We start from the raw sequence: 6000 nt of genomic DNA, 5'->3' as shown, positions 1-6000 counted from the left end.
GGTGGTGCGAAATCGGCAGCCATGGAAGAAACTTGAAGAAGAAATGGGGGAGAGAGAAAAGAAAAAGAAATAAATGGGTTAGTTAGGAGTTTAGTGGATTAATTGGGTTGATTAGGGGTTGATAACGTCATTAATGATATTTGTGGTATTGAATCTTGTTTTAGGGGTATTTTATGTATTATTGAAACTCAAGGAACAATTGGTGACTCATGGCAAAACTCAAGGGCATTTCATGAAAAATCCGAAACTCTTTACATATACCGGAATAATTTTTAAGCATTTTGAGTTAACTTTTACTCCGCTGTACAATAAATATTGTACAACAGTTACAAATAAGAATTTGTGAACATAAATTTTTATTTACAAGTGGTGTACAATAAATATTGTACACCGGAGTAAAGTTAACATAAAATGCTTAAAATTCACCCTTATGTAGGTAAAACCGTAAAAGTTATCTATTTTTTAGTGATAAAATTTTTCATTTTAATACAAATTATTTATTCAAAATCACCAATGATGTATAAAATTAATCATATAACCCTTTAAAATATTTATCTATCAAACTTTTTTTAATAATATAAAATTTATCAAAAACTAGGTAAAAGTGACACAAAACTGAATCAAAATTACATAAAGCTGGATAAAAGTTACTTTGGTGTACAATAAATTTATTGTACCCCTTATGCGTAAAAGAACTTTAGAATTGTGAATATAACATGTACTCGAATGGACTAGAGTACCAGATTTATACATATCCAAAAGATCAATCACATTCATACACCGCTAGCCAATTACATGTAGGGATGTCAATGGGGCGGGTAAGATGCGGATGTAGGTCCCTCCATCCCCATCCCCGCCTTAAATTTCCATCCCCATCCCTGCTCCATCACCCATGGCGGGTACAAAATTTATCCACATTCCCGCCCCAATGGATACAAACTAAAATCCACCCCGCCCCACCACCCACATGGGTATCCATTACCGTCTCATCCCCGCCCCATATCCGCGCCAACCCCCACCTCGTTTTTCTTATTTAGCAAACATTATGGAAAAAACTAACTTACATAACAAAAATATTCAAATAAACAAAATCAAAAGTCTCATCTTAATTCATATTATCACATACTACTAACAAATCCAAACGCATAAAAGAAATTGTTCAACTTTTTATCTTCTTTAGTTTTTTTAATTCACGTAGGAAATGATACTCGAGTAGGGTTGACGAGTATCATGCGAGGCGGGTGGGGATGGGGTGGCGAGGGAGGGGATGGGGCGGGTCCAACACAAAATCCACACCCGCCCCATCACCATAACGGGTATGATTTTTATACCCATCCCTGCCCCATCACCCGCCAAACCTCCCTCCATCCCCGTCTACTTGGGACAGATGTGAGGCGAATCTCCTATAAAACTATCCCCACTGACATCCCTAATTACATGCGAGATCATATATTCATACGGTTCAATTCGCGCTCATCATTTGAAAGGCCTTCCTAACACGTACATTCACGCAAATGGGCCAAGCCAAGACCAAACTGGGCTATGGCCACAGGCCCACAACCATTCTGGAAATAAGATGATGAAACAAAAACAACTTAACAAGTACGGAGTACTCCTTAAATAACTCATAGGCTTAATAGAGAGGAAAAGTATGATTAATGAATGGAATAACCGAATAAGCACTCTCTAAACAAGACTTTAGAAGCACAAAACCCAAAGTGGAAAAGGAATCATGAAAAAAACCCACTACACTCCACTACTCCACCCACCCTTGATTGCTTCCTTATTGATCTTTTGCCAATTCTAATTTTTTTTTTTTTAATTTTGTATTATTTTCCCACAACTTTTATTATTCAAACCTTGCCTTTGCCACTTTTTAAAAAGCTAAGGGAGGGAAGAAATTTATGTCCCACAAATTGAGATTAGTGTTATTATTAAAATATTAAATAAAAAATACACTTTTGTTTTTATGGGAATGTGAGTTGATGAGCATATGGGAATTGACGAATTGTACTAGTGAGTAAAATACTTTGGAGCTAATCATTCGAATCACTAACTCTTTTGGTTTTTTGGGATTCAAGAATTTTGTTGACCCACTTACCAATCTTCCTTTTCTTGATCTTGGATCATCATCTTGACCACCAATAGTAGCAAATTACATTACTTGTATTTTTAGGCAATCATATGATTTATACTTTATTTTCTTGGATAACATCTCCCAATATGCCACATATAGTTATACTTTTGATCATCTCACAACATATAAATAACGCATTAGTTATTTAGTACTATGTACAAAGTAGTAAATTAGTTAAGGATCGAGTATTTAGTACTATGTACAAAGTAGTAATAATATAGACAACTTATATCATAATTGACCATAGTACATAAGAAATTCTCAAATCCTAACAAAAAAGTAATAAAGAAGTAAGATATTTTTAGAAACAAGTTATGTTTGGTTCAAGTTATTTTAATTAATTTCTGATAAAACAACTTTAGATAAGTCAATATTTTAAGCAAATTAATATGGGTTGACGACGTATTGACTCTCTCCCTCTCCTTTTTCTCTCTCCTCTCTCATCTTTTAGGGTTTTAATTTTCTTGGCCGTTTAGGCCGGAAGTAGTCTAATTTCTTCGGAAATTAGACTATTTCCGACCCTTTTTCTTGCTTTTCATTGTTTTCTTTTCATGTATTTTCTTGTTTTGATTTCTTTTCCGTTGATTTGTTCCCAATTATTATTGGGTTGTTTGTTCCCAATTTATTTGGGTTTTTCCTAGATTTTTCTAGGTTCTTGATTCTCATTCATGGATGAGATTTTTTTTAGAGTTTTAATAATTGGGAAGGAGATTTGGATTCATACAGGTTTAAGGTTTATCATCAACTCGTCGATCAGAACAATTCGTGCGCAGATTGCGAAGGGCTCTACTTGAAAAGATGTGAAAACATCGAAAATCACTGCTCGCGTCAAGCTAGAAGCGGTGGAGTACGAGATGTGTTTTAGGATGCAGAATAGTAATCGTTTTGATTGTAACAGTTATGTATTTTCTTTGAATCTGTGGTATGCAGATCTTTTTTATCATTGTAGATGCCGTATGGCTTATTATTAATGGATATTGTTCTTCCCCGTCAAAAAAAAAAAAGAGTTAACCTCGTGATTGGGGTCTCAGTTTTGCCAAAAATCATCGATTAGGACCTCACTTTATTTTTGTCACCATTTAGGACCTAGTCTCACTTTTCCGGTCAAATGTAACTACCATGGTTAAAATAAGTTGGGTCATTGGGTTAGAAATTTTTTTTTATATGTAAAAAGTGAAAACTGATTAAGTAATTATTCATTACTCTATTCTTCATTTCTTCCTCTACCTTCTCCATTTTGGCTTCAATGCCAGTAATTTTCGTCTCATCCCCTTCCCCAGGTTCATTCTTTCCTCTTTCTTTTCTTGCTCCTTCAACATTTCTTTTAATTTAACTAATAGTTAGTCTACAATTAGTCGACAATGTGCAAAATATGCTGATTACTTTTACACAATAACCAAAACAAAAATGATTAAATCAAATTTGTAAATCAAGACTCAAAATTCAAAAAAAAACATCAGATTAAACTTAGAGAAAATAAGAGATGAAAAGGGAATTATACCAAGACCAACATATCTCGAATTTGCTAAACCCTATCCCTTGAGCTCTAACAATCCTGATTGTATATTTTCTTTTGTGCTTTATTTTTATTTTTATTTTGGAGTATACAATTTGATATGTGTACTGAATTTTTGATCCCATGAATTGAGGGGTTGATAATTGCGATGTATAATTGGATATTGAGGAGTCTTATTCATCTGAATTAGGTATTGTCTTTTCCAATTAAATTGGGAAACACTAAACCTTAAGAAAGACTAGAGGAAAGGGGGGGGGGGTGAGGGAGATACGAGATTCATATTGTCTTGGTGGAGAAGACGACATAGATGGGAACTAGAGAGGGAGAGAAAGAAAGATTGAGTTAAAAAAATCAGTAACAACATTGAATGTTTTTCTTAAGCTTTTTGTGAAAATTAAATAAACAAATAAATATTGAAGGATCTCAGTTTTTAGTTCAGGTGAGTTAAACCTGAGTTAAGTTGCCGGATTATTAACCTTAGGTCCCAATTAGTGACAAAATAAGAGTGACGTCCCAATTGGTGATTTATGTGAAATTTTAGGTCCCAATTATGGGCTTAACTCTAGATAAGTCAAAATAAGTTGAGATAAGGTGAATTCATATGAGTTTGAACAAAATATGTTCTATTTAGACAAAATAAGTGTTGTGCAAGAAGCTCACCAACGAGCAATGACCCAACACCAAACACAAAAATCATAGCACAACACATCATCCATTTTCCAAAAGAAATGGATGGTCCATTTCTTAGATAAGCAATTGCAAATGATTAATAGGGAAAATATGGGGAATTTTGAGATTTATTCCTAAAAAAAAGTGGATGGTTCATTTCTTAAATCAACAGTTGGGAAAGTAGGGGGGTTTGAGAATTTTTTTTATTTTACTACTTCGTATAAAATGTTACCATCTTAGGATGCGTAAGAGATCTATGAACAACTCATAGAGTATTCCAAGAGCGGAACAACACAAACTGACAAACATGATCAAGGGTTCATATAACTAGTTAGAAAAATAATCTCCGTACATAGTAAGTTAGTACTTCGTTCCAGACACTAATGGTACAAAATATTCAAACATCTTAACAGGAACGATAAACATTTTAGTATTAATATAGTCAATACAGTAGATAATTATTATAGCCTTGAAATTAAGAGTAAAAATGGCATTATAAAAAATGTAAGGACATTGACATATCATATGACAATCCCTAACTGCAGCCGACCATATCGCTTTGCTTATGAATACTCAGCTTCATTAAACAGAGACTATTGTACTCCATAGTACCATACACTACTATTACAAGTTTACAAAAACTATTGCAAATTTCATTTTTTTTTTGCCATTATTGTTACTTGACAAATGACCATCATAGGCTCATAGCTTCTTCGGTTCTTCCTTGACCGTTGATAAAGTTTCTTATACACACACCCCTCGCAATATATAAGTTGCACCCTTTTAAATAACAAAGTTCACAAGTTGTTCATTTGCATGCTACTACCCTAGATTTAAGGGGATATAATTAGAGTCAGGTGTACCCGGGTGCATAATAGATTAGATTTAGGTGCATAATAAATGTACATGATAAATGTTATGGAGAGTTAAAACCTATTTCAACATTCCATGCCACACGCCTACTCCTGATCACATTTAAGCTTGTTTTAGTAATATGACCTTCCTCATCGTTGCTTTGTGCAAATATGAAACTTCTCTTTACTCTTTCATTTTTATTTTTTTACTAAATTCTTCATCATATAATAACGCTATGTCATCCAGAGTATGCAAATGTTCTGAACTTAGAAAGTGATACTCCATATACGTAGTTGTTAGAATATGCCTTGAATTGATCAAACCATTTATTGCAACGCTTTAACACGGGGATACTTTACGGTATCTGTTATTCTGGATCAGGGTTATATGTTTTGGACTTATTTTCTGGGCTTTCCCGCATATGTCTAGAGAGTACTATATAAACTCTCTAGGTCAATTGTATTATGTAATTTGTACTTGATAGAATATGTAAATAAACTTTTATCTCCTCTGCCCGTGGACGTAACTAACACATTGTTAGTGAACCACGTTAAATCTATGTATTCTTTATTTACGTTATTTATAATCTTTCTTGCTTTTGTCATAACAGTAGTATATAATTTATATACAAAGTTACCTTAGATGATTGTCTAGCTTGCAATTAATAATACTTAAGCCTTCGGCTCTTCCAATAAAAAAAAGGGAAAAAAATTATACTTCTCCCGTTCCATAAATATCGCACCATAGTTGATTTTTACTCCTCTAACACATTACTTTGACTTTTAATATCTCAAATCGTGTGTAAGTAAAAGTTATAAAAAGT

This window comes from Spinacia oleracea, chromosome 2, assembly GCF_020520425.1.
Source record: "Spinacia oleracea cultivar Varoflay chromosome 2, BTI_SOV_V1, whole genome shotgun sequence".
In the NCBI taxonomy this organism is placed as follows: Eukaryota; Viridiplantae; Streptophyta; class Magnoliopsida; order Caryophyllales; family Amaranthaceae; genus Spinacia; species Spinacia oleracea.
Note: the sequence above shows the minus strand (reverse complement) of the source record.